The sequence below is a fragment of the Fistularia commersonii genome, chromosome 24 (genome assembly GCF_037954325.1).
Source record: "Fistularia commersonii isolate RoL2024-O1a breed Wild chromosome 24, RoL_Fcom_v1.0, whole genome shotgun sequence".
Lineage (NCBI taxonomy): Eukaryota > Metazoa > Chordata > Actinopteri > Syngnathiformes > Fistulariidae > Fistularia > Fistularia commersonii.
In genome coordinates, this window is record NC_141307.1 from 14,660,661 (window position 1) to 14,679,341 (window position 18,681).

The following is an 18,681-nucleotide window of genomic DNA, read 5'->3' on the forward strand; positions in this document are numbered from 1 at the left end:
GTGTTTATAATTATGCGTGTGTGTGTGGGGGGGGTGTATTTATGTGATGTTTTAATATGTATGTATTTATATAGGTGTGTATGCAAATGTGTTTGTATACATTTGTGTGTGTCAATGTATGTACGTATGAATGTAAGTGTGTTTGCATACATGTATCGATGAATGTGAGTTTAGAGAAGTATATACATGTATGTCTGTATATATATGTATGTGTTCACAGATGTATGTATGTATGTATGTATGTGCTCATACATGTATGTATGGGAACTGTGCACTGACTAAGGGAGCAGTTGAAGATGTTAGTGAATATTGGGCCTCGCTGGTGTGCACAATGATTCAGGACTACCGAACTGCATGTTTTGTTTTGTCTTTCCTTATTGCAGCCCTAAGTTGGTATTTGGCTGCCCTGTGTTGCCCCATGTCTCCCTCAGTGAAGGCACCGCATGTTTTCCTGCGTAATGCCTGAATGTCCTTTGTAAACCACGGCTTGTTATTGCCATGGATTTTCGCAGGTTTGATGGGAATGCACGTCCCGACGCAGAAGTTGATGTATGACATCACTGTGTCTGTCAGCTCGTCCAAACTGTCCGCAGCTGTGCGAAATACGTCCCAATCAGTCCATTCGAGGCAGCCTCTGAGCGTGTCGATAGCCGCTCTCGACCAGCACTGGACAACTTTGGATTGTACGCAGTGGGATTTAAGTTTTTGCCTGTATTTTGGGACGAGCAGCAGCGTGGCGTGGTCCGACCTGCCCAGCGGTGCCCTCGGAAAACACCGGTACGCATCGCTTATGGCAGGGGTGCCCAGTGCGTCGAACGCGATCGACCGGTCGATCGCATGGCATTGAAAAAATAAGGATGATGATTTTCCGGACTTCCTCATTACCGCTGTATTATACACCAACAAGCATTATGTGCATACATGCTCAACATGAAAGAGATAATGGATGTGGCAACAAAGATCGCCTGTTCTATTCGGGCCAGATCTGTTCAAAGACGGCAGTTCCGTGCACAACTGGAGAAGGCTGAGTGCGACCACTCAGAGTCGCTGTTGCACACCGACGTGAGATGGCTAAGTCGGGGGAAATTCCTGCAAAGATTTCGAGAGCTGTTGCCGGAGATCGAGGAGTTTTTTTTTCCGTGAAGGTAATGCCGTGCAGATAATGGCCAACTAAATGAGCATCAGTGGCTGCTGGACTTGGCATTTTGAACCGATCTGACCAACATGCTGAATGACCTTAATCTCGAGCTGCAAGGAAAGGACAAAACGGTGATCAATATGACCAGCTCAGTTAATGCTTTCAAACAGGACCGTGCACGCTACATAAAGCAAATTGACAGTTGTCCGTCAGAGTTCGACAGACACTTTCAAGACTTTGCTGTACTCGAGCCGGTCGCTACATTCATGTGCTACCCTTGCCAGGAAGATGCTGAGGTTGTTTCACTGGCGTCAAAAGTTGCAACCCTGTTTCACCTGAACTCCTCTGGAGTGGAGGATGAGATTCTGACACTTCAAGTCGACGTTCAGCTGAAGGCCAGAGCTCATGGACAATTCTGGAACTTACTCACAGAGGACAAGCACCCCAACATCAGAAAATGTGCTTCCTTCTTGACTGCATTATTTGGCTCCACTTATTTATGTGAGTCAGCTTTTTCCCACAGGAAGATCATGAAGTCAAAGTACCGTTCCACCATGACTGATGAGCATCTGGAAGTCTGCTTGAGGCCGGCTCTCGGCAGTTACTGTCCGGAGTCTGCATCCCTGGCTAATTCCATTCAGTGCAAGTCATCGGAGTAAGGTAATGACAAAAAAAATGTACAAAGTTGTATTGTGCAATATAGGTTGATGCAGTACTGCGAGGAACACCAGCATATACTGTACATATAAAAATGATTCTCAATATATTCATAAATAATGTGTTTTGCATTTTTAGTGGGCGGTAGATCATTTTGACCCCTGGCTTATGGGAACGTAGCAGTGCTCGAGGATGTTGGCGCCTCTGCTTGGACAGGTAACTTGCTGGATATCGTTTGGAAGCTCTTTCGACAGACTGGCATGGTTGAAGTCGCCTACCACAATGACAGCCGTGTCGGGATTGGAGTTCTCAACTGAGGAGATGTAGGTTGCTAGCTCTGTTGTGGCTACGTTAGCATTTGCCGATGGTGGGCTTTAAACACCAATCAGAACAACAGAAGCAAACTCCCTGGGAAGATAGTGTGGTCTGCATTTCACAGCATTGTATTCCAGATTAGGACTGCAGAAGCTGTTAAGCACTGCGGTGTTACTGCACCATCTGCCGTGGCGTCTACCAATATATTCTCTATCCCTCCTCTGTCCATGACCCAACCATCTCAGTCTGGCTTCTCTGACCTTCTCTCCAAAACATCAAACATGTGCTGTTCCTCTGATAGACTCATTCCTGGTCCTCTCCATCCTGGTCACTCCCAAAGGGAACCTCAACATCTTCATCTCTGCAAGCTCTAGTTCTGCCTGCTGTCTTTTGGGCATTGTAGCAGTTTCTAGTCCATACATCATCGCTGGTCTCACCACTGTCTTGTACACCTTTCCCTTTATTCTGGCTGAAAGTCTTCTATCACATAGTACCCCTGACACTTTTCTCCACCCATTCCAACCTGCTTGGACCCGTCTCTTCACCTCTTTTCTCTTCTACCTGTCTCCCTGATAACACTAGCTGTAGTTGTCCAATCACCTGGAAGCTGAGCCTGACCACCCAGACCCTTTCTCAACTCCTCCCTGAAAACCATGCAACACTCCTCCCTTTTCAGCTTCCACCACTTTGTCCTCTGCTCTGCCTTTGTCCTCTTCATCTCTCTTTCAGGTTACCTCGTCTATACAAGATGTAGTCTACCTGCGTGCTCCTACCTCCGCTCTTATAAGTTACCCTATGTTCCTGTTTTTTCTGGAAAAAGGTGTTCACTACAGCCATTTCCATCGTTTTTGCAAATTCTACCACCATCTGTCCCTCTGCATTCCTATCATGGATACCAAATCTCCCAATCACTTCTTCAAAAAAAAAGGTATTTGGTCGTCGCAGGACAAAGTTTGGTCTAGAGGAAGACCAAAGAGAATATTTACGAACATAGTGCAAAGATATGAAGGTAGTTGGTGTGAGAAAGGAGGATGCAGCGAATCCTTGTCTTTGATAGAGAAGGTAGATTCCCTGTGGCGACTCCTGAAAGGAAAAGCCCAAATAAAATATTGAAAGGAAATATCCCAATATTTTTCTATAAGTCAACCATTTTTTCAATACTTTATGATTTTCACATTCTTTTGAACGAAAGTGACCTTAGACATTTTTGGTCAAAATTTCATGAACACATGTACTGTGACATTTTACTAACTTTTAACTTTCCCAATATTTTTCATTTTGTCAACCATTTTTTCAAAACTTTATGATTTTCAAATTTTTTTGAACGTTAGTGACCTTAGACATTTTCGGTCAAAATTTTCATGAATAAATATACTGTGACATTTTACTAACTTTTCACTTTTCCTAATATTTTTCACTTTGTCAACCATTTTTTCAATACTTTATGATTTTCACATTTTTTCGAACGTTAGTGACCTTTGACATTTTTGGTCAAAACTTTCATGAATACATGTACTGTGACATTTTTTTCACTTTTCCCAATACTTTTTCACTTTGTCAGCATTTTTTTCAATACTTTCTGATTTTCACATTTTTTCGAACGTTAGTGACCTTAGACATTTTCTGTCAAAATTTCAGGAATACATATACTCTGACATGTTACTAACTTTTCACATTTGATTAGCATCTGGAAGCATCTGGAAGTCTGCTTGAGGCCGGCTCTCAGCAGTTACTGTCCGGACTCTGCATCCCTGGCTAATTCCATTCAGTACAAGTCATCGGAGTAAGGTAATGACAAAAAAAATGTACAAAGTTGTATTGTGCAATATAGGTTGATGCAGTACTGCGAGGAACACCAGCATATACTGTACATATAAAAATGATTCTCAATATAATTGCTTTATGATTTTCACATTTTTTCTAACGTTAGTGACCTTTGACTTTTTTGGTCAAAATTTTCATGAATACATGTACTGTGATATTTTACTAATTTTTCACTTTTCCTAATATTTTTCACTTTGTCAACCATTTTTTCAATACTATATGATTTTCACATTTTTTTGAATGTTAGTGACCTTTGACATTTTTGGTCAAAATTTTCATTAATACATATACTTTGACATTTTACTAATTTTTCACTTTTCCTAGTATTTTTCACTTTGTCTACCATTTTATCAATACTTTATGATTTTCATATTTTTTTCCGATATTAGTTAACTTAGACATTTTATGGTTAAAATCTTCGTGAATACACGTACTGTGACACTTTACTAACTTTTCACTGTTCCTAATATTTTTCACATGGTCAATCATTTTTTCAATACTTTATGATTTTCACTTTCCTTTGAACGTAAGTGACCTTAGACATTTTCGGTCAAAATTTTCATGAATCCATATACTGTGACATTTTACTAACTTTTCACTTTTCCTAATATTTTTCACTTTGTCAATCTTTTTTTTAATACTTTTAGATTTTCACTTTCCTTTGAACGTAAGTGACCTTACACATTTTTGGTCAAAATTTTCATGAATACATGTACTGTGACATTTTACTAACTTTTCACTTTTCCTAATATTTTTCACTTTGTCAATCATTTTTTCAATACTTTAAGATTTTCATATTTTTTCCGATATTAGTTAACTTAGACATTTTTGGTTAAAATTTTCATGAATACACGTACTGTGACATTTTACAAACTTTTCACTTTTCCTAATAGTTTTCACTTTGTCAGCATTTTTTTCAATACTATATGATTTTCACATTTTTTCGAACGTTAGTGACCTTTGACATATTTGGTCAAAATTTTCATGAATTCATGTACTTTGATATTTTACTAATTTTTCACTTTTCCCAATATTTTTCACTTTGTCAACCATTTTTTCAATACTTTATGATTTTCACATTTTTTTGAACGTTAGTGACCTTAGACATTTTTGGTCAAAATTTTCATAAATACATGTACTGTGACATTTTACAAACTTTTCACTTTTCCTAATAGTTTTCACTTTGTCAGCATTTTTTTCAATACTATATGATTTTCACATTTTTTCGAACGTTAGTGACCTTTGACATATTTGGTCAAAATTTTCATGAATTCATGTACTTTGATATTTTACTAATTTTTCACTTTTCCCAATATTTTTCACTTTTTCAACCATTTTTTCAATACTTTATGATTTTCACATTTTTTGAACGTTAGTGACCTTAGACATTTTTGGTCAAATTTTCATGAATACATATACTCTGACATGTTACTAACTTTTCACTTTTCCTAATATTTTTCACTTTGTCAACCATTTTTTCAATACTTTATGATTTTCACATTTTTTTGAACGAAAGTGACCTTTGACATTTTTGGTCAAAACTTTCATGAATACATGTACTGTGACATTTTTTTCACTTTTCCCAATATTTTTCACTTTGTCAGCATTTTTTTCAATACTTTATGATTTTCACATTTTTTCGAACGTTAGTGACCTTAGACATTTTCTGTCAAAATTTCATGAATACATATACTCTGACATGTTACTAACTTTTCACATTTGATTAACATCTGGAAGCATCTGGAAGTCTGCTTGAGGCCGGCTCTCAGCAGTTACTGTCCGGACTCTGCATCCCTGGCTAATTCCATTCAGTACAAGTCATCGGAGTAAGGTAATGACAAAAAAAATGTACAAAGTTGTATTGTGCAATATAGGTTGATGCAGTACTGCGAGGAACACCAGCATATACGGTACATATAAAAATGATTCTCAATATAATTGTTTTATGATTTTCACATTTTTTCTAACGTTAGTGACCTTTGACTTTTTTGGTCAAAATTTTCATGAATACATGTACTGTGATATTTTACTAATTTTTCACTTTTCCCAATATGTTTCACTTTGTCAGCAATTTTTTCAATACTTTATGATTTTCACATTTTTTTGAACGTTACTGACCTTAGACATTTTTGGTCAAAATTTTCCTTAATACATTTACTTTGACATTTTACAAACTTTTCACTTTTCCTAATATTTTTCACTTTGTCAACCATTTTTTCAATACTATATGATTTTCACATTTTTTTGAACGTTAGTGACCTTTGACATTTTTGGTCAAAATTTTCATTGATACATATACTTTGACATTTTACAAACTTTTCACTTTTCCTAATAGTTTTCACTTTGTCAGCATTTTTTTCAATACTATATGATTTTCACATTTTTTCGAACGTTAGTGACCTTAGACATTTTCTGTCAAAATTTCATGAATATATATACTCTGACATGTTACTAACTTTTCACATTTGATTAGCATCTGGAAGCATCTGGAAGTCTGCTTGAGGCCGGCTCTCAGCAGTTACTGTCCGGACTCTGCATCCCTGGCTAATTCCATTCAGTACAAGTCATCGGAGTAAGGTAATGACAAAAAAAATGTACAAAGTTGTATTGTGCAATATAGGTTGATGCAGTACTGCGAGGAACACCAGCATATACTGTACATATAAAAATGATTCTCAATATAATTGCTTTATGATTTTCACATTTTTTCTAACGTTAGTGACCTTTGACTTTTTTGGTCAAAATTTTCATGAATACATGTACTGTGATATTTTACTAATTTTTCACTTTTCCTAATATTTTTCACTTTGTCAACCATTTTTTCAATACTATATGATTTTCACATTTTTTTGAATGTTAGTGACCTTTGACATTTTTGGTCAAAATTTTCATTAATACATATACTTTGACATTTTACAAACTTTTCACTTTTCCTAGTATTTTTCACTTTGTCTACCATTTTATCAATACTTTATGATTTTCATATTTTTTTCCGATATTAGTTAACTTAGACATTTTATGGTTAAAATCTTCGTGAATACACGTACTGTGACACTTTACTAACTTTTCACTGTTCCTAATATTTTTCACATGGTCAATCATTTTTTCAATACTTTATGATTTTCACTTTCCTTTGAACGTAAGTGACCTTAGACATTTTCGGTCAAAATTTTCATGAATCCATATACTGTGACATTTTACTAACTTTTCACTTTTCCTAATATTTTTCACTTTGTCAATCTTTTTTTTAATACTTTTAGATTTTCACTTTCCTTTGAACGTAAGTGACCTTACACATTTTTGGTCAAAATTTTCATGAATACATGTACTGTGACATTTTACTAACTTTTCACTTTTCCTAATATTTTTCACTTTGTCAATCATTTTTTCAATACTTTAAGATTTTCATATTTTTTCCGATATTAGTTAACTTAGACATTTTTGGTTAAAATTTTCATGAATACACGTACTGTGACATTTTACAAACTTTTCACTTTTCCTAATAGTTTTCACTTTGTCAGCATTTTTTTCAATACTATATGATTTTCACATTTTTTCGAACGTTAGTGACCTTTGACATATTTGGTCAAAATTTTCATGAATTCATGTACTTTGATATTTTACTAATTTTTCACTTTTCCCAATATTTTTCACTTTGTCAACCATTTTTTCAATACTTTATGATTTTCACATTTTTTTGAACGTTAGTGACCTTAGACATTTTTGGTCAAAATTTTCATAAATACATGTACTGTGACATTTTACAAACTTTTCACTTTTCCTAATAGTTTTCACTTTGTCAGCATTTTTTTCAATACTATATGATTTTCACATTTTTTCGAACGTTAGTGACCTTTGACATATTTGGTCAAAATTTTCATGAATTCATGTACTTTGATATTTTACTAATTTTTCACTTTTCCCAATATTTTTCACTTTTTCAACCATTTTTTCAATACTTTATGATTTTCACATTTTTTGAACGTTAGTGACCTTAGACATTTTTGGTCAAATTTTCATGAATACATATACTCTGACATGTTACTAACTTTTCACTTTTCCTAATATTTTTCACTTTGTCAACCATTTTTTCAATACTTTATGATTTTCACATTTTTTTGAACGAAAGTGACCTTTGACATTTTTGGTCAAAACTTTCATGAATACATGTACTGTGACATTTTTTTCACTTTTCCCAATATTTTTCACTTTGTCAGCATTTTTTTCAATACTTTATGATTTTCACATTTTTTCGAACGTTAGTGACCTTAGACATTTTCTGTCAAAATTTCATGAATACATATACTCTGACATGTTACTAACTTTTCACATTTGATTAACATCTGGAAGCATCTGGAAGTCTGCTTGAGGCCGGCTCTCAGCAGTTACTGTCCGGACTCTGCATCCCTGGCTAATTCCATTCAGTACAAGTCATCGGAGTAAGGTAATGACAAAAAAAATGTACAAAGTTGTATTGTGCAATATAGGTTGATGCAGTACTGCGAGGAACACCAGCATATACGGTACATATAAAAATGATTCTCAATATAATTGTTTTATGATTTTCACATTTTTTCTAACGTTAGTGACCTTTGACTTTTTTGGTCAAAATTTTCATGAATACATGTACTGTGATATTTTACTAATTTTTCACTTTTCCCAATATGTTTCACTTTGTCAGCAATTTTTTCAATACTTTATGATTTTCACATTTTTTTGAACGTTACTGACCTTAGACATTTTTGGTCAAAATTTTCCTTAATACATTTACTTTGACATTTTAGAAACTTTTCACTTTTCCGAATATTTTTCACTTTGTCAACCATTTTTTCAATACTATATGATTTTCACATTTTTTTGAACGTTAGTGACCTTTGACATTTTTGGTCAAAATTTTCATTGATACATATACTTTGACATTTTACAAACTTTTCACTTTTCCTAATAGTTTTCACTTTGTCAGCATTTTTTTCAATACTATATGATTTTCACATTTTTTCGAACGTTAGTGACCTTAGACATTTTCTGTCAAAATTTCATGAATACATATACTCTGACATGTTACTAACTTTTCACATTTGATTAGCATCTGGAAGCATCTGGAAGTCTGCTTGAGGCCGGCTCTCAGCAGTTACTGTCCGGACTCTGCATCCCTGGCTAATTCCATTCAGTACAAGTCATCGGAGTAAGGTAATGACAAAAAAAATGTACAAAGTTGTATTGTGCAATATAGGTTGATGCAGTACTGCGAGGAACACCAGCATATACTGTACATATAAAAATGATTCTCAATATAATTGCTTTATGATTTTCACATTTTTTCTAACGTTAGTGACCTTTGACTTTTTTGGTCAAAATTTTCATGAATACATGTACTGTGATATTTTACTAATTTTTCACTTTTCCTAATATTTTTCACTTTGTCAACCATTTTTTCAATACTATATGATTTTCACATTTTTTTGAATGTTAGTGACCTTTGACATTTTTGGTCAAAATTTTCATTAATACATATACTTTGACATTTTACAAACTTTTCACTTTTCCTAGTATTTTTCACTTTGTCTACCATTTTATCAATACTTTATGATTTTCATATTTTTTTCCGATATTAGTTAACTTAGACATTTTATGGTTAAAATCTTCGTGAATACACGTACTGTGACACTTTACTAACTTTTCACTGTTCCTAATATTTTTCACATGGTCAATCATTTTTTCAATACTTTATGATTTTCACTTTCCTTTGAACGTAAGTGACCTTAGACATTTTCGGTCAAAATTTTCATGAATCCATATACTGTGACATTTTACTAACTTTTCACTTTTCCTAATATTTTTCACTTTGTCAATCTTTTTTTTAATACTTTTAGATTTTCACTTTCCTTTGAACGTAAGTGACCTTACACATTTTTGGTCAAAATTTTCATGAATACATGTACTATGACATTTTACTAACTTTTCACTTTTCCTAATATTTTTCACTTTGTCAATCATTTTTTCAATACTTTAAGATTTTCATATTTTTTCCGATATTAGTTAACTTAGACATTTTTGGTTAAAATTTTCATGAATACACGTACTGTGAAACTTTACTAACTTTTCCCTTTTCCTAATATTTTACACTTTGTCAATCATTTTTTCAATAATTTATGATTTTCACATTTTTTTGAACGTTAGTGACCTTAGACATTTTTGGTCAAAATTTTCATAAATACATGTACTGTGACATTTTACAAACTTTTCACTTTTCCTAATAGTTGTCACTTTGTCAGCATTTTTTTCAATACTATGTGATTTTCACATTTTTTCGAACGTTAGTGACCTTTGACATATTTGGTCAAAATTTTGATGAATTCATGTACTTTGATATTTTACTAATTTTTCACTTTTCCCAATATTTTTCACTTTGTCAACCATTTTTTCAATACTTTATGATTTTCACATTTTTTTGAACGTTAGTGACCTTAGACATATTTGTTCAAAATTTTCATAAATACATGTACTGTGACATTTTACAAACTTTTCACTTTTCCTAATAGTTTTCACTTTGTCAGCATTTTTTTCAATACTATATGATTTTCACATTTTTTCGAACGTTAGTGACCTTTGACATATTTGGTCAAAATTTTCATGAATTCATGTACTTTGATATTTTACTAATTTTTTACATTTCCCAATATTTTTCACTTTGTCAACCATTTTTTCAATACTTTATGATTTTCACATTTTTTGAACGTTAGTGACCTTAGACATTTTTGGTCAAATTTTCATGAATACATGTACTGTGACATTTTTTTCACTTTTCCCAATATTTTTCACTTTGTCAATCTTTTTTTTAATTCTTTTAGATTTTCACTTTCCTTTGAACGTAAGTGACATTACACATTTTTGGTCAAAATTTTCATGAATACATGTACTGTGACATTTTACTAACTTTTCACTTTTCCTAATATTTTTCACTTTGTCTACCATTTTATCAATACTTTATGATTTTCATATTTTTTTCCGATATTAGTTAACTTAGACATTTTATGGTTAAAATCTTCGTGAATACACGTACTGTGACACTTTACTAACTTTTCACTGTTCCTAATATTTTTCACATGGTCAATCATTTTTTCAATACTTTATGATTTTCACTTTCCTTTGAACGTAAGTGACCTTAGACATTTTTGGTCAAAATTTTCATGAATCCATATACTGTGACATTTTACTAACTTTTCACTTTTCCTAATATTTTTCACTTTGTCAATCATTTTTTTAATACTTTCAGATTTTCACTTTCCTTTGAACGTAAGTGACCTTACACATTTTTGGTCAAAATTTTCATGTATACATATACTGTGACATTTTACTAACTTTTCACTTTTCCTAATATTTTTCACTTTGTCAATCATTTTTTCAATACTTTAAGATTTTCATATTTTTTCCGATATTAGTTAACTTAGACATTTTTGGTTAAAATTTTCATGAATACACGTACTGTGACATTTTACAAACTTTTCACTTTTCCTAATATTTTTCACTTTGTCAGCATTTTTTTCAATATTATATGATTTTCACATTTTTTCGAACGTTAGTGACCTTTGACATATTTGGTCAAAATTTTCATGAATTCATGTACTTTGATATTTTACTAATTTATCACTTTTCCCAATATTTTTCACTTTGTCAACCATTTTTTCAATACTTTATGATTTTCACATTTTTTTGAACGTTAGTGACCTTAGACATTTTTGGTCAAAATTTTCATAAATACATGTACTGTGACATTTTACAAACTTTTCACTTTTCCTAATAGTTTTCACTTTGTCAGCATTTTTTTCAATACTATATGATTTTCACATTTTTTCGAACGTTAGTGACCTTTGACATATTTGGTCAAAATTTTCATGAATTCATGTACTTTGATATTTTACTAATTTTTCACTTTTCCCAATATTTTTCACTTTGTCAACCATTTTTTCAATACTTTATGATTTTCACATTTTTTGAACGTTAGTGACCTTAGACATTTTTGGTCAAATTTTCATGAATACATATACTCTGACATGTTACTAACTTTTCACTTTTCCTAATATTTTTCACTTTGTCAACCATTTTTTCAATACTTTATGATTTTCACATTCTTTTGAACGAAAGTGACCTTTGACATTTTTGGTCAAAACTTTCATGAATACATGTACTGTGACATTTTTTTCACTTTTCCCAATATTTTTCACTTTGTCAGCATTTTTTTCAATACTTTATGATTTTCACATTTTTTCGAATGTTAGTGACCTTAGACATTTTCTGTCAAAATTTCATGAATACATATACTCTGACATGTTACTAACTTTTCACATTTGATTAGCATCTGGAAGCATCTGGAAGTCTGCTTGAGGCCGGCTCTCAGCAGTTACTGTCCGGACTCTGCATTCCTGGCTAATTCCATTCAGTACAAGTCATCGGAGTAAGGTAATGACAAAAAAAATGTACAAAGTTGTATTGTGCAATATAGGTTGATGCAGTACTGCGAGGATCACCAGCATATACTGTACATATAAAAATGATTCTCAATATAATTGTTTTATGATTTTCACATTTTTTCTAACGTTAGTGACCTTTGACTTTTTTTGGTCAAAATTTTCATGAATACATGTACTGTGATATTTTACTAATTTTTCACTTTTCCCAATATGTTTCACTTTGTCAGCAATTTTTTCAATACTTTATGATTTTCACATTTTTTTGAACGTTACTGACCTTAGACATTTTTGGTCAAAATTTTCCTTAATACATTTACTTTGACATTTTACAAACTTTTCACTTTTCCTAATATTTTTCACTTTGTCAACCATTTTTTCAATACTATATGATTTTCACATTTTTTTGAACGTTAGTGACCTTTGACATTTTTGGTCAAAATTTTCATTAATACATATACTTTGACATTTTACAAACTTTTCACTTTTCCTAATAGTTTTCACTTTGTCAGCATTTTTTTCAATACTTTATGATTTTCACATTTTTTCGAATGTTAGTGACCTTAGACATTTTCTGTCAAAATTTCATGAATACATATACTCTGACATGTTACTAACTTTTCACATTTGATTAGCATCTGGAAGCATCTGGAAGTCTGCTTGAGGCCGGCTCTCAGCAGTTACTGTCCGGACTCTGCATCCCTGGCTAATTCCATTCAGTACAAGTCATCGGAGTAAGGTAATGACAAAAAAAATGTACAAAGTTGTATTGTGCAATATAGGTTGATGCAGTACTGCGAGGAACACCAGCATATACTGTACATATAAAAATGATTCTCAATATAATTGCTTTATGATTTTCACATTTTTTCTAACGTTAGTGACCTTTGACTTTTTTGGTCAAAATTTTCATGAATACATGTACTGTGATATTTTACTAATTTTTCACTTTTCCTAATATTTTTCACTTTGTCAACCATTTTTTCAATACTATATGATTTTCACATTTTTTTGAATGTTAGTGACCTTTGACATTTTTGGTCAAAATTTTCATTAATACATATACTTTGACATTTTACAAACTTTTCACTTTTCCTAGTATTTTTCACTTTGTCTACCATTTTATCAATACTTTATGATTTTCATATTTTTTTCCGATATTAGTTAACTTAGACATTTTATGGTTAAAATCTTCGTGAATACACGTACTGTGACACTTTACTAACTTTTCACTGTTCCTAATATTTTTCACATGGTCAATCATTTTTTCAATACTTTATGATTTTCACTTTCCTTTGAACGTAAGTGACCTTAGACATTTTCGGTCAAAATTTTCATGAATCCATATACTGTGACATTTTACTAACTTTTCACTTTTCCTAATATTTTTCACTTTGTCAATCTTTTTTTTAATACTTTTAGATTTTCACTTTCCTTTGAACGTAAGTGACCTTACACATTTTTGGTCAAAATTTTCATGAATACATGTACTATGACATTTTACTAACTTTTCACTTTTCCTAATATTTTTCACTTTGTCAATCATTTTTTCAATACTTTAAGATTTTCATATTTTTTCCGATATTAGTTAACTTAGACATTTTTGGTTAAAATTTTCATGAATACACGTACTGTGAAACTTTACTAACTTTTCCCTTTTCCTAATATTTTACACTTTGTCAATCATTTTTTCAATAATTTATGATTTTCACATTTTTTTGAACGTTAGTGACCTTAGACATTTTTGGTCAAAATTTTCATAAATACATGTACTGTGACATTTTACAAACTTTTCACTTTTCCTAATAGTTGTCACTTTGTCAGCATTTTTTTCAATACTATGTGATTTTCACATTTTTTCGAACGTTAGTGACCTTTGACATATTTGGTCAAAATTTTGATGAATTCATGTACTTTGATATTTTACTAATTTTTCACTTTTCCCAATATTTTTCACTTTGTCAACCATTTTTTCAATACTTTATGATTTTCACATTTTTTTGAACGTTAGTGACCTTAGACATATTTGTTCAAAATTTTCATAAATACATGTACTGTGACATTTTACAAACTTTTCACTTTTCCTAATAGTTTTCACTTTGTCAGCATTTTTTTCAATACTATATGATTTTCACATTTTTTCGAACGTTAGTGACCTTTGACATATTTGGTCAAAATTTTCATGAATTCATGTACTTTGATATTTTACTAATTTTTTACATTTCCCAATATTTTTCACTTTGTCAACCATTTTTTCAATACTTTATGATTTTCACATTTTTTGAACGTTAGTGACCTTAGACATTTTTGGTCAAATTTTCATGAATACATGTACTGTGACATTTTTTTCACTTTTCCCAATATTTTTCACTTTGTCAATCTTTTTTTTAATTCTTTTAGATTTTCACTTTCCTTTGAACGTAAGTGACCTTACACATTTTTGGTCAAAATTTTCATGAATACATGTACTGTGACATTTTACTAACTTTTCACTTTTCCTAATATTTTTCACTTTGTCTACCATTTTATCAATACTTTATGATTTTCATATTTTTTTCCGATATTAGTTAACTTAGACATTTTATGGTTAAAATCTTCGTGAATACACGTACTGTGACACTTTACTAACTTTTCACTGTTCCTAATATTTTTCACATGGTCAATCATTTTTTCAATACTTTATGATTTTCACTTTCCTTTGAACGTAAGTGACCTTAGACATTTTTGGTCAAAATTTTCATGAATCCATATACTGTGACATTTTACTAACTTTTCACTTTTCCTAATATTTTTCACTTTGTCAATCATTTTTTTAATACTTTCAGATTTTCACTTTCCTTTGAACGTAAGTGACCTTACACATTTTTGGTCAAAATTTTCATGTATACATATACTGTGACATTTTACTAACTTTTCACTTTTCCTAATATTTTTCACTTTGTCAATCATTTTTTCAATACTTTAAGATTTTCATATTTTTTCCGATATTAGTTAACTTAGACATTTTTGGTTAAAATTTTCATGAATACACGTACTGTGACATTTTACAAACTTTTCACTTTTCCTAATATTTTTCACTTTGTCAGCATTTTTTTCAATATTATATGATTTTCACATTTTTTCGAACGTTAGTGACCTTTGACATATTTGGTCAAAATTTTCATGAATTCATGTACTTTGATATTTTACTAATTTATCACTTTTCCCAATATTTTTCACTTTGTCAACCATTTTTTCAATACTTTATGATTTTCACATTTTTTTGAACGTTAGTGACCTTAGACATTTTTGGTCAAAATTTTCATAAATACATGTACTGTGACATTTTACAAACTTTTCACTTTTCCTAATAGTTTTCACTTTGTCAGCATTTTTTTCAATACTATATGATTTTCACATTTTTTCGAACGTTAGTGACCTTTGACATATTTGGTCAAAATTTTCATGAATTCATGTACTTTGATATTTTACTAATTTTTCACTTTTCCCAATATTTTTCACTTTGTCAACCATTTTTTCAATACTTTATGATTTTCACATTTTTTGAACGTTAGTGACCTTAGACATTTTTGGTCAAATTTTCATGAATACATATACTCTGACATGTTACTAACTTTTCACTTTTCCTAATATTTTTCACTTTGTCAACCATTTTTTCAATACTTTATGATTTTCACATTCTTTTGAACGAAAGTGACCTTTGACATTTTTGGTCAAAACTTTCATGAATACATGTACTGTGACATTTTTTTCACTTTTCCCAATATTTTTCACTTTGTCAGCATTTTTTTCAATACTTTATGATTTTCACATTTTTTCGAATGTTAGTGACCTTAGACATTTTCTGTCAAAATTTCATGAATACATATACTCTGACATGTTACTAACTTTTCACATTTGATTAGCATCTGGAAGCATCTGGAAGTCTGCTTGAGGCCGGCTCTCAGCAGTTACTGTCCGGACTCTGCATTCCTGGCTAATTCCATTCAGTACAAGTCATCGGAGTAAGGTAATGACAAAAAAAATGTACAAAGTTGTATTGTGCAATATAGGTTGATGCAGTACTGCGAGGATCACCAGCATATACTGTACATATAAAAATGATTCTCAATATAATTGTTTTATGATTTTCACATTTTTTCTAACGTTAGTGACCTTTGACTTTTTTTGGTCAAAATTTTCATGAATACATGTACTGTGATATTTTACTAATTTTTCACTTTTCCCAATATGTTTCACTTTGTCAGCAATTTTTTCAATACTTTATGATTTTCACATTTTTTTGAACGTTACTTACCTTAGACATTTTTGGTCAAAATTTTCCTTAATACATTTACTTTGACATTTTACAAACTTTTCACTTTTCCTAATATTTTTCACTTTGTCAACCATTTTTTCAATACTATATGATTTTCACATTTTTTTGAACGTTAGTGACCTTTGACATTTTTGGTCAAAATTTTCATTAATACATATACTTTGACATTTTACAAACTTTTCACTTTTCCTAATAGTTTTCACTTTGTCAGCATTTTTTTCAATACTTTATGATTTTCACATTTTTTCGAATGTTAGTGACCTTAGACATTTTCTGTCAAAATTTCATGAATACATATACTCTGACATGTTACTAACTTTTCACATTTGATTAGCATCTGGAAGCATCTGGAAGTCTGCTTGAGGCCGGCTCTCAGCAGTTACTGTCCGGACTCTGCATCCCTGGCTAATTCCATTCAGTACAAGTCATCGGAGTAAGGTAATGACAAAAAAAATGTACAAAGTTGTATTGTGCAATATAGGTTGATGCAGTACTGCGAGGAACACCAGCATATACTGTACATATAAAAATGATTCTCAATATAATTGCTTTATGATTTTCACATTTTTTCTAACGTTAGTGACCTTTGACTTTTTTGGTCAAAATTTTCATGAATACATGTACTGTGATATTTTACTAATTTTTCACTTTTCCTAATATTTTTCACTTTGTCAACCATTTTTTCAATACTATATGATTTTCACATTTTTTCGAACGTTAGTGACCTTTGACATATTTGGTCAAAATTTTCATGAATTCATGTACTTTGATATTTTACTAATTTTTTACATTTCCCAATATTTTTCACTTTGTCAACCATTTTTTCAATACTTTATGATTTTCACATTTTTTGAACGTTAGTGACCTTAGACATTTTTGGTCAAATTTTCATGAATACTTATACTCTGACATGTTACTAACTTTTCACTTTTCCTAGTATTTTTCACTTTGTCTACCATTTTATCAATACTTTATGATTTTCATATTTTTTTCCGATATTAGTTAACTTAGACATCTTATGGTTAAAATCTTCGTGAATACACGTACTGTGACACTTTACTAACTTTTCACTGTTCCTAATATTTTTCACATGGTCAATCATTTTTTCAATACTTTATGATTTTCACTTTCCTTTGAACGTAAGTGACCTTAGACATTTTCGGTCAAAATTTTCATGAATCCATATACTGTGACATTTTACTAACTTTTCACTTTTCCTAATATTTTTCACTTTGTCAATCTTTTTTTTAATTCTTTTAGATTTTCACTTTCCTTTGAACGTAAGTGACCTTACACATTTTTGGTCAAAATTTTCATGAATACATGTACTGTGACATTTTACTAACTTTTCACTTTTCCTAATATTTTTCACTTTGTCAATCATTTTTTCAATACTTTAAGATTTTCATATTTTTTCCGATATTAGTTAACTTAGACATTTTTGGTTAAAATTTTCATGAATACACGTACTGTGAAACTTTACTAACTTTTCCCTTTTCCTAATATTTTACACTTTGTCAATCATTTTTTCAATAATTTATGATTTTCACATTTTTTTGAACGTTAGTGACCTTAGACATTTTTGGTCAAAATTTTCATAAATACATGTACTGTGACATTTTACAAACTTTTCACTTTTCCTAATAGTTTTCACTTTGTCAACCATTTTTTCAATACTTTATGATTTTCACATTCTTTTGAACGAAAGTGACCTTTGACATTTTTGGTCAAAACTTTCATTAATACATGTACTGTGACATTTTTTTCACTTTTCCCAATATTTTTCACTTTGTCAGCATTTTTTTCAATACTTTATGATTTTCACATTTTTTCGAACGTTAGTGACCTTAGACATTTTCTGTCAAAATTTCATGAATACATATACTCTGACATGTTACTAACTTTTCACATTTGATTAACATCTGGAAGTCTGCTTGAGGCCGGCTCTCAGCAGTTACTGT